The following is a 16414-nucleotide window of genomic DNA, read 5'->3' on the forward strand; positions in this document are numbered from 1 at the left end:
CTAGGAAGGGCCTCTACCCCATCAGGTATCCTACATTCACTTATTATATGCATTGTATCTCAGACCGCTGTATTAGTAACAAACTACTGATTTGTGAGATATTGTTTTGTTAGTTAATATCGATTTGTTTGCTATTATGCTGGCAACACAAACTGATATATTGCTTATAACATTGTTGAGTTTATCATCAGGTTGTAATGAAGATGATCTAGCTCAATCAATTGAAAGATATGGAGAATTGAACATATATACTAATGACGCAACTGAAGAATTGAACATCTGCACTAATGATGCACATGATAAGAAAGGTGCAGGCATTAGACCCACTCTTGACTTGAATGTTCCAGTAGAAGAACTGCAATTCAATAATGAAGAAGATTATCATGACAGTATACATGATAAAATTATAGGCACTAGGAATGTATATGGAAGTACACTTGACTATGTTCTGGTAAAAGGAATGCAGTTTAATAATGAGGAAGCTGCATATAAATTTTACAATGATTATGCCTTAAAAGTTGGCTTTAGTGTGAGAAGGTTTTCTTGGTCAAAAAATGCACAGGGTGTCGTGGTGAGAAAGACATATGTTTGTTCCAAGCAAGGTTGGAAGAAATCAATGAGAAATCCAACAAGGAGCATGTCAGAATCAAGATGTGGATGTCAAGCGAGAATGGTTTTGAGAAGACATCCGAATGAGAAATTTCTAGTTCGTACTTTAATCAGTGATCACAATCATGATTTATCTGCATCATTTATTACTCATATGTTAAGGTCACATCGTAAAGTAACTGTAGCGCATGCTGCAATGGCTGAAATAGCCGATAGCGCCGGCATTGCACTAAGGAAGACATACAATTTGTTTGCCTACATAAATGGTGATGAATGAAAATCGCAAAAGAGATCCGCGATGAATACGATCAATAAGAGTCATTAATGTCGCTTTCGTAATTAGAAATATTACACAACGATAAGACATGTTTGCTATTCAGAAATTGTGGTCTAACGTCATTTTGACTGCTACTACCATGAAATCTTGTGTAAAAATTTGAAAAAATTTGGTCCATGAAACGACGTTTCCTTTAATTATGAGTTTGCGGACATCTGAAATAAGTCTAGATGGATACCTCAATTGCGACGAAGCCGGTTATACACTCGATTCAGGAACAAGTCGTTTATGCAAGAATTGTCGGTTTGTTAGTTCCTTATTCATGAAGCAAAGTGGAACACATCTTTAGCCTGTGTGATGTGTCATTCATATATAAATAAAACGTCCTATCACCCTCCGCCAGTTTTCAAATAAATACGACAACTTTCAAAAACAGCGCAACAAATCTCAAATAAAATACACTCCGCATTAATGAAATTACAAATGTCATTTCATATAGTTGTATACAAAACTAATCAATGTGATTGGACATAGTAGTTCAAATCACGGTAACACGTATCATGTGGGTCTGATTATAGATTTTTTTTTGGTCTTATATAAGTCCATAACTTCGTCCACCCTCGTCCCAACAAATCGCTTTAGGTCTAGATTAGGGATTTACAAGTCGACAATGGGTCGGCCCGCGTCACTCTCCCAACTAAACCCATCACAGAAAACGAGACATTGTTCAGACTGGTTCGTCATTTGTGATTTTAATTCAATGAGATTGAGCAATAGAACGATTTCTAAGCATCAAACATCTCTTCTAGCTATGCACTATTTCATTCACGATGGGCGCACATAACTGCAACATAAATCGGGCAAATATATTACGATTTTCATTCTCGTAAGTTCAGCAATACAGCGATTTATGAGGAACAAACCTTTCTTATCGATAATTACTTAGTCATTTGTTAAGGGCGAACATTACATGCCTTTGTTGACCACGTATAGCGGAAATCTATTTCCGCAATTTTCATTCACGAAGTGTGAGTTATATAACGATTTCGGAACAACAAAAAACTCTTATCGTTGTGCAATATTTTTAATTACTGAAGAGCAGCATTACTAGCCTTGGTTCACCGCATACAACACAAAACTATTTCTCGTTGCGATTTAATTTTCGTAGATGAAGCAGTACAACGATTTACAAGCGTGTTCAGTAAAGTTCAAATTTTATTTCAACCAAGACAGATTTACAAAATTTGCCTACGGAAATTGGTGTAGACAGTCTCCAAAATCTGTTACAAATCTATTTACATCCTTTTCAACTTTTCTGGATTGTGTTGTTTGTTTCCTTTGTAAGTAGTCTTATTGTCTGATTATTTATGTCTGCCGACTTTTTAAACTCAATCAAATTTCGGCATAGTTCGTTGCGTAATTCCGGTATATCTTCCTGCAACAAAATATGTAATGTGAAACCAATATATAAAGAGATTCCGCAATAACAGCGGATACAAAGATCATACAGCGTTGAAACAAGGTTCTTCTCCATTGTATATTGCTTCAATATGCTTCATTACAAATATGCCACAATCGACCCCATTACTTTGTAAAGGAGCATCGTCAGCACAGAGCAACATCCACTCGGCAATGTCGACACCCAAAACGTTGTTTAGGAATCCCGCCTGTGATAAATGGAGAATATAGTAAAATCCGGTCCACCGAAAAAGGATACGATACACCTATGAACAGTTGCTTACCAAATGCATAGCGTCACGTTCTACACCACTGTGACAGTCCAATGAGTTGTAGCACCATAGTTGTTTTTCATGTAAATTCATCTTGTATAAGACCCAATGTTCGAGATTTTGCCAGTGTGTAGGAAGTAAAATTTGTGAATCGATACAATATTTTATAAATCGATTGACATATCGTGATGAAGATGTTAGGACTAAACCTTTGAGAAGAGGTTTGTTCACTAACCTTTTCAAAATTCCAAACGTCTACGCAGTGATCCTCGGTATTCCAACATGGTAGTGCATCTAGGAATCCACTATTGTATGGCTTTCACCGGACGTACGTCTGTTGAACGAAATAGTAAGGTTTAACTACCAAGAAACGTAAGTCATAAAAGCAAATAAAACAATAGCAGAACTGCTACTACCATGAAATAAGGGGTGATGATGCGTACGGTATTGCCTGCTGCGTTGCTTTGAATATAATTGACGAAATCACACATTGTCTGGTAGCAAAAATTGATGAACTTGTTAACATAAAAAAATGATGACCTAGAAAATGATAGTGGTTACATACGTACAAAATTACTTATAGTGTTCCCTTCTGGAAATTCATCTTGCATCTGATTGATGTTGTCTTCGAACTCTTTAGAGCGTTGTCTCCCACCTTTTTTTGTGGATGTTACACTGAGTGCAACATGAGCATAGTATTCAGAATTTAACATTGTAATTGTTTCCTATAGTAAACAACACAAATCCAATATACGACATAAAACGACAAATGTTGCCTAAACTAGTCATGAGGTTCAAAAATATACGCCTTAAGCACTAGTGTTGGTCCTGTAGATGTGGTTGTCTTCTCCTTCGTTGACGCTGACTGTGTATTTGTCATCTTCTTCTTGGGCGCCATGCCTGGTCGTATTGCTCTCATTGTCTACTACGAACATATCGATGACCCCTTTGCGACGCAGCTACGGAATCGACGTGTCAGTCTAATATAAAGGAAACGTCGTTTCACATAACACCCTTTTTCAAAAACCGCACGTAAATTAATTGATTGCGTTTTAAATAAATTAAAAAATGTCATTTTGATTGCATATTATAACAAAAGTTGAACTCTAGAACATGCGAGGCGTGTCAGTAGTACGAAGCTTGGATGAGAATGCCTTATGACCTCGACTACTGCTTTGTGCACGTTGTTGAGCAATACAGCCATTTGCGATCATCAAAATCTTCTTATCGATGATTTCATTTAAGAAAGTCGAATATTATAAGCCGATGTTGACTTCATGAATTGCAATCCTATTTCGCGGTTTCCATTTAAGGTGTCCCTGCAAATGAGCGATTTCTGAGCAAGAACCATGTCTTACCGTTTTTTACCTTTATCATTTAAGCCGGCCGAACATTAACAACCTTTGTTTACCACATACATTGCAAATTTAATACAACCTCTGTTGACCACATTATGACTAGAGAATTGGCCAACCATTGTTTAACGCGTACATCACAAAACTATTTTGTGATTTTCATATGCAGAGGTTGACAAATACATCAATTTGTGAACGTCAAATTTTTCTTAACAATGACGTCAGTTTTGAAGGGCGAATAGTACAAGCCGTTGTTGGCCGCCAACCTATTGCGCGATTTGAATTTCTTGATGATCATCAAAAGCGATTTCTGAGCATCATACTTTTCTTATCGTTGTTCACTGTTATCATTTACGACGTTAGAACTTCTTCAATCATTGTTCCCCGCATACATCGCAAATCCTTTTTGCGGTTTTCTATCAAGACAGAGAGAAATACAGCGATTGCTGAACAAAAATGATCTATTATATCGATTTTGACCTTAATCATTTTCTAACGTCGATTACGGGACCTTGTTGACCGCATAAATCGCATATGTGTTATGCGATTTTCATTAAAAAATGATGAGTTATATTACGATTTGTTAACAATATTACTCGTCGTCAGGCGATATTTTCTTTTAGGGAGGGAGAGCAATACAGTGATCACTGAACATTAGTCATTGGTAGATTGATCGGCATTCTTTCGTTCCCAGTCACTAGCAAAGGCCAATGAGTAAACTGAAAGTGTTGCTTCTGCTGCTGCTGATGATGATGATAATGTTGATGATGTCTGTTTCGAAGAACATCATTATATAGACGTCGGTTGATGTTGTTGATGATCATGTTAATGTATTGTATCAAAGCCAAACCATTGGTCCTTATGTATTGTAACTTAATACTCTTGGTGACTGAATGTGTTTCAAAGGGCCAATATTACAAGTCTTTCTTCACCGCATGAATCACAAACTATTATGCGATTTACAGTTACGTAGATCAGTACATGACCGATTTTGAAGCGACAAACAAGCAATTGTTTACCGCATAAATCGCCGATTAGTTTTGCGATTTTCATTCAATGACGATGAGTGATATAGCGATTTCTGAACCACAAACGTTACTTATCGCTGCTAAATATTATCGTTTAAGACGGGCGACCGTGTACAACGACTGTTGACAATATACGTCGCATTCAAGGAGGTTGAGCTATAATAGCCATTTTTGGCCCCATTAATCACGTATGAGTTTTGCAATTTTTATTCATTGGTGACGAGGAAAATTGTGAATTCTAAACAACAAACGTTTTGTTTGCTACATGGACAACCTATTGATGACCGCATAAATCACATATTTGTTCTGCGATTTTCATTCAATAACGATGAGTTAGATTGTGATTTGTGAACAACAAACATTTCTTTTCGCTGTTTACTATTATCATTTAAGACTGGCGAACTTGTTCAGATGTTTTTGACCGCATACATCAGAAATCTCATGTGAGATTTTCTTTCAAGGAAGGAACGCAATACAGCGATCACTGAATATCAAAAAATTCTTATCGCTGACGCCTTTAATCGCTTACGTACAACGACCATTAAAAGCCTTTGTTGTCCGAATGAATCGCAAACCTCATTTTGCGATTTTTAATCAAGGAGGTTAGGAAATGCCACGATTTCTGAACAACGGACATCTATTTTCGATTAAAGTTTATTTATTTACGAGATCCATAGATGAAACATGTTTGTTAGATGTAATAAAAATGTATTAAACAATAAAAGAATGTCACGTTATGACAATTACTTATAGCATTACAACAAATAATTATCGTGATAAAAAAGAATACCTAGTGTTTATTCCATGACACTTGACAAATCAGATGAAATATGATAGAGAACTCGTCTCTTTCTTTTTCTTGGTGGACTGTCTATCCTCGGTGTCATCTTGGTTGCATTCATTTGATTAAAAAAACTAGTCATCATCTCTACCAGTGAGTTCAATTGTCTCCCCATACTACTTACAACCGTCCTTAATTTCTTATTTTCCCTCTCCATCAGTTCGAACCTTGCGGCGGAGACAACGTTCTCGTTTGTAAGATGTGTTCACTCTTCGTCGCAATTTGTTACTAAGGGAATCGTTGTTGCAGGCGAAGAGGGACGACGGACGGGTTGTAGATGTTGGGATGCAACATGAAAGGGGACAGTTGGAAGGCATGGGTTCCCAATTTTTTCAATCTCTAGATTTTGCCGCATAGGTTCCCAATACCTTTGGAAATAGAAGGGATCAAATTGTCGTCCTTTATAATCATACGCTACGGCACAGACACCACCTGTGTTCCAAATTAATAATTCATCCTTGTAGTGTTCGTGCCAATTCATGTTCCTGCCCCCACCACTATTCATCTTCCTTCTCACTTCCAAAGGCTTATTTGGGATAGACTGCCCCAAGCCAGATTGTAGGAGAACTCGACTACCATGCTGCAACTCGGCTTCATAATTGCAAAACAACCACATATCGCGGTCAGACAATCTAGCAACCTCGGCAATAACGTCTTGGTCATCGTCCTCCCCATCTCCATATGGTCTCCACAAAACCTGTACATTGGTAATTCTTTTTAATAACGAGTGAAAAATATATTACAATTTACTTAAGAATGCTATGGCGACAACGATTTGTGCTAAGGAAGACAAAATCCTACAACGATGATTACTTAAGAATGCTAAACATTTCAACGATTTATAATACTGAATGATAAATGCTGAACCTATTGTAAACAATTTTAAAACATTTACCTCATTTAGTTGCAGTCCATCTAAAATGGACTTAGCATTATGAACTGTGACGTTTATTCTAGCCCAGCGACCGATCTTTGGAAAACCACAAATCGCAGGGCCACAATGTGGATGCAATGGGATAATATGTTCTCACGCCCAAGCCTAACAAAAACAATATATTAGTAACACTACAACCTTCAATGAGCTTAGTCTACAAGTACTAAGTATGTAATAAACAAATACCTGAACAAATGGCCAAAATCCCCCGACTGTTTTCGTACCCTTACTCGTACGGTAGAGTTGACTGTACAAGTGTGCGAGCATAGCGACACCCCATGCATAGTTGTTGACTGCGTCTAAGTCTTACAGGTACTGCAGCCACATGTAACTTATTCTCGAACCAGAACAATCAGAAAATAAAGTAAGACCAAAAAAATAAAGAAGGAAGTCGTGCAACTCTTGGTCAACTATTTCAGATGCACAAGTAGCAGAGCGGCCTTCCCATTTATTATGAAAAGATGAGACTTTCATTGATGTGGAATTGATTCCACCAGAAATACATTGACTTCATTCGTCCATCGACATTCCTAGAAGGGCCGTGCATTTTTTCCTTGCGTTCTAGTTTGAATCCCGTAATAGGACAACACTGCCAATGCAATTAAGGCCAGTTATCCGTGCCATATCTTCTAGGGTCATGGTGATCTCAAAAGAATCAAATTGGAATGTGTTCGTCTTATCATTCCACTTATTTACCAGGTGGGTCATGGTCTTCCAGCAAGTTTCAAAATATTGCTGGTCCAAAAGGCCACCGAAGTGCATATTTCGTAATCGGTCCTTCTGATATGCACTCAGCTGACCATACTACGACATAACTACAGGCCACTGACACCGACCTTCGAGCTTTTTACCTGGTGCTTTACTTCTCTTCTGACCTCCCTGTAACACACAATAACATATTATTCGTATCAATTATAAATTAATACCATTTGTACTTATAAATAATATTCTACTAATCGCTATAAATAATATTGGTTGCACACACACTATCACAGTAATCACTATACATATTAATACCTAACACAGTAATCGCTATCCAAAAATCGCTAAACATAGTATTAAATCTTCACAGACAGGACAAATTTATTTACCTTGGTCGCACTTTTCTCTTGTTCAACCAATCCCTCCAACCTAGGCCTTTCTGGTTTGTCCATTGCCTCCCACTGCTTTTCCACTTCTACCATCCCTAGCTCCATCATCGGTATCATCTGATTTTCAATTTTTTCCTTCATTTCCCTTTCCTTCTCCTTCCTCCTCCTCCTTCTCCTTCCTTTCTCTTTCCTTCTTTTCCTCGTCCTCCTTCTCATTCCTTTGCCTTTCCTTCTCCTTCCTTTGCCTTTCCTTTTCTTCCTCAAACTCTTTCTCCATCCTTCGTCTTTTCTTTTTTTCCTCATCCTGAAGCTCATTATGTTCCTTCCCTTTCTCCTCCTTATTCAATTGCCTTCGCCTCTCCTCTGCCTCCTTCATTTGCTTTACCCTCATTCGCATAGCTTTATGCTCATTCAACAGCTTTCACGCTTTCATCTTAGCCTCCTCCTTTAGATTGTTCAATTGCCTTTCCCTATCCTCCCCATTCTTTTTTTGCCTTTCCCTCTCATCTGCCTTCTTCCTTTGCCTTTTCTTTTCATTCTCCTCCTTATTTCTTTGCTTTGCCTTCTCTTGGTCATCCTTCTTCTGCATCTTTAGTTCTTCAGCATTCTTCCTTTGGTTCGCAGCCTCAATATCTGATGAATAATCCTCCGCATAATACAATTCTAATGCTTTTTCCTTGTCTTTATCATTCTCAATCTTAAGTATATTTTGGTACCTTTCAAAAAACTGAGATAGATGAGACTGGCGGATCACTTCTCTAATACACAACCCATAAAACGACGGGGTATTTCTTCTCTGATGAGTCGCAGACATTACTAACCTTCACAACACATTGATAATACAAATTATCACATTTGTTAAACGATCATCATAATTACAAATCGTCGTAATATTTGGCTTCATAAGTACACATCGTTGTAAGATTTAGCAAACTTATGTACAAATCGAGGTATCTTCATAAATACACATTGCTATTGCTTTGAATGTATAAATCATCGCAGATTCAAACTTACAAATCGTTGTATAAATTGCAACCTTCAGATTGCATAACGAAAGCTTACACGAAACTCACCGATACGATAAGAGTTTGGGTAGTCCAACTGTAGAGTAAGAAACACTCAAAACGTATACGCAACAAATGGTGGCAACGATGATGCGACTACGCATAAGACAAAAACGAATGCTCTGGCGGTAGCAGAAGACATGAAAGGATGCTCCGGCGGCAACAGAAGAAGGCAATGGATGATTCAGCGACAACAGATGAAGGCAAAGTATGCTCCGGTAGACTTTTTTTCTTAGAGCAAAAATGGATTGTTTTGAACTATTTAAATCCTACAACATAAAGCTTGCTACATACGCAAACTTTGCTGAAAATTTTGGCGCAATCACGATGGAAAGCAGTTTTGTCCTTTTCATGAACCACCGATTCAGTTTTCTAGATGGAGGGCATTTATGTCCGTTCTAGGAAAAGGAAGAGAATGGCGGTAGAGGGTACTTAAGTCTTTGCAACGACACCAAATTACGATGCTATGTAGTGCGAACACACATGGGGATACGAGCCAGGCTGGATCTTATACGTGGCACTCATTGGGACCTTCCGAACATGAGATGTAGCTAACTGCCATGTTCGGGGGGTAACATATAACCTGCTCCACCCTCCCATTCCCATCTCTCAACGCTACCCAACCCCCACCTTCCTACCATTACATAACGCCATTACTCTTCTATCACATCTTACAAGGTATATTTGGAACCCTTCTCTTAAAAGGTCTCAGTGTATTCCAGCCTCTTTTCTCCTCAACCCGCCCAAAATATTGAACCATTAACGACAATCTCTAATAGTATCCTCTGCTTTGTATTATCCTATTGCTTGATTTTTTTTAGTTGTTCTACTGATGTAATATGTAAAAATGTATTTCTACTGTTTTTATTTGTATGAGAGAGAAAGAGAGAGAGAGAGAGAGAATGATGTTCAAAAATGAACATACAGGTGGTCATTAGCATGGTTGTGAACAAGGTGCAGCTATTTGTATTTATAGGGTGCAAACAGATTGGATTCAGGACAGTTCATTAAGTAGATCATAATTTGACACTGGATCAAAACGAGATCCAATGAATTAATGTTAGAATACAGACCCAAACCAGAAGCAATAATACTCAATCTAGTAAAAACATAAAATAGCAAAGCTATTTGCAGGTAAACAGAAATGGTCCAAATTTTGATCCAAAACTGAGTTTGATAAGATTTATAGTATTGATTTGAATCCAATCTAATTTTGAAAAACAATCCACTTTGATAGATCTGTATATGATTAAGTACACATTCAAATCTACTTGAAGGAACCAAATCCAAAATCTAATATGTATGCACCTGTATTTTGGCAACTCTTTGTGTATTTGGATTTTTGGGAGTTGATGGTTAGCAAAGAGATGCCAACTCCAGCAGTTGGCTCCCAAACAACACAAGTAATTTGGCAAATCCAATGGCTTTGAAATCCTAGATTTCCCGAATCATAGATTTGGTATTTGCAACCCTAAAACTGTCTCAAACATAGCCTTTGCTTACAGTCAACAGGAGACATGTATTTGATTAAGCATCTTTATGCTCATATGTGTATTTTAAAGAGGTAAAATTATAAATCAATTGTTGATATTATACTAAAATTTTATGATAAAATATTCACATTTTTATATCAAATCAATATAAAATAAAACATGTTTCTACTCGTCAAATGCATTAAGGATCCAATCAAAATAGTACCAATAATAAAGGGAACAAACATCAACATAACCAATAGTAAAAAAAAAGAAGGGTGTTACGTGCCAGATTTACTTCAAGTCGAATTACACTGCCCTGAAGTGTTACCATCATTTTAATAAAATGTACCAGGCCTATGACATCCCTCAAGTGCTTATGGTTATATTAGTCTTGAACAACCAAGATCACGGTTGGTGTCTAGACATGGGGGCCACATCTCACATAAGCACGGATCCAAGAATTCTTTAAGACATTGTTTTATGTTTGAACCCCTCGGCTTAAGCACACATCAATATGCAATACTGGTGGTCACTCTCCTCATGATTGTTAAACATATTTGATGTTATCATAAACCTCTTATCTAATCATCGTATTACTAACATGCCGTGCATGTCTGATAGTACTACTACGATGAGAGAAATATCAATTTTTTGGAAAGAAACCTCAACATTATTTAGAAATTTCAAAGTCCTGTTATTTAAGCTGAAGAATATTAGAGTCCTTATGGATATCAAAAAAGAGGATTGGACGTACATATCACTTAGGGCTACGTAGTCAAAGTCATTCCATTACAGAGGTTTGAGGGAAAAAACTTGATTGCGAATACGCAAATGCTAAATACCTATTTTGCTTTTCGAGACAGCGAATAATACGAGTTGAAATCTCGCATATAAAATTCTTTTAAAAATAGAGACTCAACGAGGATACACAAATCTGCTTCTTTAAATATATGCACGTGTAATCTAAAGTAGGCAGGAGTTTGCAAATCTACATACTTTATAAAGTTATATATGTATATAGAATACACATGTAGTAAAACATAAGTCTGCCTACATTACAACACAGTGAAAAAGTAAATGACATAAAGCAAGGCCCGATGTGCGAAACCATACATCAAGCTAAATAAATTGTATAAGCAATGCATGATGTACGAAATCGTACATCGGCTAAATAAATTGCGTAAGCGATGCACAATGTATAAAACTATATATTAGCTAAATAAATTGCATAAGCGATGCACGATGTACTAAACTGTATATCAGCTATATAAATTGCATAAGCGATGCACAATGTACGAAACTATATATCAGCTAAATAAATTATGTAAGCAATGCATGATATACGAAACCATACATCAGCTAAATAAATTACGTAAGTGATGCATGATGTACAAAACCGTACATCAGCTAAATAAATTGCGTAAGCAGAAGCCTGTGCACATTACAGCACAGTGGCAATCTAAATGACATAATTTAAATGGACAAGAATACGCAAAACTGTATCCTTGAGTTAAAAGTGTATATATATATATGTATTACGTATAAGTTAGAAGTATTTCATCATTTATTCTCGTATGCAACTTTCTCCTACCTCGGAGAGGGTCTGAATCAATGAAACATCCAGATCACATCCTTGTTATACATTGCAACTTCAGCTATTGACATTTTGCATAGAGTTGGGCGTACAACAAGGGCAGGTCAATGTGGACTTGTAACAAGCTTGTATACAGGATCCAATCAAGATCTTGTGGCTGCTGTTGGTCAGGTAGAGAAGTTGGGGCAACCAGTGGTAATCTGTTTCTCTTGATCTTTTTATAACTTCAACAAGGAAAAATTTTAGAATGAGATTTTGGTTGAGAAGAAGAATTCAGACTCACAAGTGTGCACACACACATATACATGCATTCAGGTGAACATACGCAAGCAAAACAAGTGATGCATGTGCATGGTTTATGCTCAATCACAATTATACTCACACATGCTTACCCTCAACCATGATTTTGCATCCTTGTATGTGTATGCTCGCACACACACACACACACACACTAGGGGAGAGAGAGAGGTATATATGCAGTAAACTCTTCAGAAGCCAAAAAGATAACCAAATCATCTTTCATAAGTCAGTTCTCGAGTTTAGTCAACATTATTGTCTGTGTGATTTCTCTTGTTTGTTGCCTAATCTAGTTAAAGGCATTGTCTGATTGCAGGAGAAGGCATTTAGCAGGAAAAGAAGTTTCCAAAATAAGATTAAAAAGAAAGGCAAGAACTTCGATATTCTAAAAGCAAGTCAAGTATAAGCACAATGCTTCAAGAATTTTGTACATGCTTTGTGAGCCTTTAATGAAACTCTCATTTATGTAGTCAGTCAAAAGGGATCATGTGCGCCTTCTGCCTCTGCACTAGCCACATTTGATTCAACGAGCTTGGAGGAGGAAACCTTTACCTCCACATAATTATTAGCAAAAATGGCAAACTTGTTTACAAAATTGTTTTTTGGGTCGTTATCATGCTTCCTATGCCAAACCCTAGTACTCTTCAATGATTGTCAACCATCTTTTAGATCTTTATCTTGAATCATCTTGATCGACTTCATAGGATCTTGATTATATGTTCTTGTACACCTGCCATCACTATTCTAGGTAGAGCCATACACAAAATAGTATAAAACCATTTTCTCATTTTTGATTATTTGAGAAAAGATCCATTATCCCTCAAGCTCCGCAATCAAACTAAAAGAAGATAGAACTTATATGCAGATACAAGCAAACAAAACATATTCATAAGACTTGGTACATGGGTTGATGTCAATCACAACTTACCCTTGAGATACTCAGCAACCCCCATAAATAAAATTAGGAGTCCAAAGTTCGCAAGATAACTCTAGCAATTGAATCTAGATAGGAATGATCCTCATAACTTAAAGCTTCCAGGGCATACCAAGATGCCATCTATTCAAGATGAGGATTTGAGTAACAAGTTTTCAAATCTTCTCTTATCAATGTGTTATTAACCAAAAAGATTAATCCATACTCGTGATCCTATTAAGTCTCCATAAAGATTATGACAACTATAAGAAAAGGACACTCATGGAGAGTCCAAGCTTACCAACTCATGCAAATCTAATAAAAAGAAGAAAGATAAGTGAGTAAGTCTACTTGTATTCAAAAACAAGGAGAGAAGAGAAAGCATAGATCATTTCCCTAACAATGTTGAATTGTACGCATCTATAAGATGTAGCTGCTTACAAAAAGTTCAATAAGTGAGAAACATCTTACCTTCCATGGATTTAAGCTTCTTAGTCAGACCATGTAATTACGCTTGTCATTTTTTTCTTCTTTATCTTTTTTGATTTTGGTATCAGAGCCTCATTGTGTTCTTACTGGTTTTCATGAAAAGCTCAACCCTCATGTTGTCCTCTTTTAAATACCCCTATCCTGCAACTCTAAATGTTACAAATTTTGTTTTGATAAAATTAAAACACACCAACTACTTACTTTGGAAGACGCAGATGCTTTGCTTGGTCGAAAGCCAATAGTTGCAGGAATTCAAGATCGAGAACCCTGATAATGCCCAATGAAGGAGATCTGATTATCTTTTGTGTGGCTAGATTATAGGTCAGAAGAGGTCCTCAAGCTAGTCGTTGGGCTTGAAACAACTGTCTAAGTGTGGAACATGCTTGAAGAAGCCTTCACTCTTGATTCACAAGAGCATGAATGTTCATTGTTGCGAGAAATCAAAGTATGGATAATACATCATCTCATTCAAAATTATGTGTTAAACTGGTGGCCATTGATAAACATGAGCCCGTCTTATCCCTTCTAAATGTTCTAGGGCAGAAGTGTAAATCATTTATTATGGACATGCTCAAACCCCCCCTATTCTTGCTTACAAGCAAATTGTGTTATTGCTTTAGAGCCATAACACTCACGAATCTCTATCAATCTCAAAAAACGACAACTCTATAAACATGTCCTTTGTTGCACAAAGAAAATGGGGAAATTTTAATAAAAGAGGAGGTATCAAACTTCTCCTCTTGATGTTACGGATTCACCTGAATAAGCAATGATAAACATATCTAATGATTCAGATCTAGAATAAAACATCTAAAACTATGACTTTTGGAAAAAGATCAAGATAATCCTCTTTCCCTTTACAAATAAGAGTTAAATGGGAAAAATTAGTGACTCCATGATGGATATTATTGGATCTAAGACAGACTTGGAATTGAGCATGTTTGATCTAGATCTGACAAAAGTGTGTAAGGGAGCAGTTTTCATAAATAAACTTGAAACCCAGTCCAGACCCAGCAAGTCTGAGTAGTGTTTTTTTTTTTGAAAGGCAAGCTGGGGTTAGGCAGACCCCCACCAGTTATTAATCAACATACCACTGGGTTTTGAACCTGCAACATCCCACCACAAGGAGATGTGCACTGACAGCTGATACCAGGCCCCCGTTGGTAAGTGAGTAGTGTTGTTGTTGCTGCTCCAACACATTGTGGTGGCAGAGGCAAGCTGTGAATAAGCAAAAGCTCTTCCTTGCGGTTGAATGAGATAGCTGGATGTTTAAGTTGCATTATTGTAATCTAGAGGTCTCGAGTTCAAATCTTGTGATATTGTCTTCATTCTTGAGAAAAAAAAAATCTCTAACTTTTGACCGAGTACTTTACCAATGCATTAAGCAACAGCTCGTTCCTTGTGATGGAAAAAGAAAATTTGCTTAGAAAGTTTGCTTGAGAAGACAAATCATGCTGACAGACAAGTTCGAATGCCTTTGGATGGGCGTATTCTTAATTTCTTTGCTTTGTCACAACAAGAATCAAAGTGAGTTTCTGGTTAAAATCCACATTGAAGAACTTGTTTTCCAATGAAACCAAACACATCCTAAGGGTACACGTAGGGTTCCCAATGGATAGGATTTTATCTAAATTTTGACTTAATTCGGCTCCATCTAGTTGTATTTGTTTAGTCAAAACCATATCCGAGCATAATGGGATGCGGATATGGTTTTGACTTTTTACTACCCAATCCAACGAATATCCGAATTTGATGGATATGTTACTTGTAAACAAACAGATTTGGTACGGAATTCGAACCCATGAATTTTTCATGGTCTAAATCCGACACAGAATTCGAATCCATTTAGCCAGCATCAGACTTGTCGGATATGATATTGGCCACAACTGATCCGAATCCGAAACATTTACATCCCTAGTTACACGTACACACCACTGTAGTTCTTATTAGGAAACTTTCATTAGCGGCCAAACTTTTGACCCTAATCTCAAAAGTGAGTCTTATTTTTCCTAATTTCCTGATGATTTGGCTTTTCCCTATAACTGCCAAACAAAAACATATCATTACCATCATCCATTAACTAAATTAAATCTGGCTTAAATTGCATCAAGTGACAATATATACTACCCTTCTCTTTTTAAAGAGGATTAATAAGTAATTTTCAAAGAAGGGGGCTCAGCTTGTTTGGTAGGAGCTGTTAGTGCACGTCACCTTGTGTTGAGACTTTGCAAGTTCAAAACCCAATGGTACCTTGTAAAACTGGTGGGATCAAACTAACCCCAGCTTGCCTATAAAAAAAAAAGTATTTTCAACTCCAAAGAATAATATCGAAAACTAAAACAAAATTAGGTATTCCAAGACAATGAACATTAACTTCAGCTCTATATTAATTTGGTAATTTTTCAGGAAACTTTGGCTGATATTTTGAAATTAAAAAATGCGAGGTCCATTTTTTACATTAATGACAAACCGTTGGCCTGTAGATGTTAACATTGGTAAACAGTAAAGACACAAAGTGGGCCACCATATTCAAAATTTTAAAAAGCCATTATTAGGACTTAAGACCCGTTGGTGTAAATGGATCAGATTCACTCTGATCTCTAATCTCAATCCAACTCATTATTCTCCGACTTCGACATAGATGTTACTATAAAAACTTATATATTTGGATCATATTAAATCTCATTTGATCGGACATTTTCCAGACTCAGATCAAT

Source organism: Nuphar pumila, chromosome 17 (assembly GCF_984573655.1).
Source record: "Nuphar pumila chromosome 17, dmNupPumi1.hap1.1, whole genome shotgun sequence".
In the NCBI taxonomy this organism is placed as follows: domain Eukaryota; kingdom Viridiplantae; phylum Streptophyta; class Magnoliopsida; order Nymphaeales; family Nymphaeaceae; genus Nuphar; species Nuphar pumila.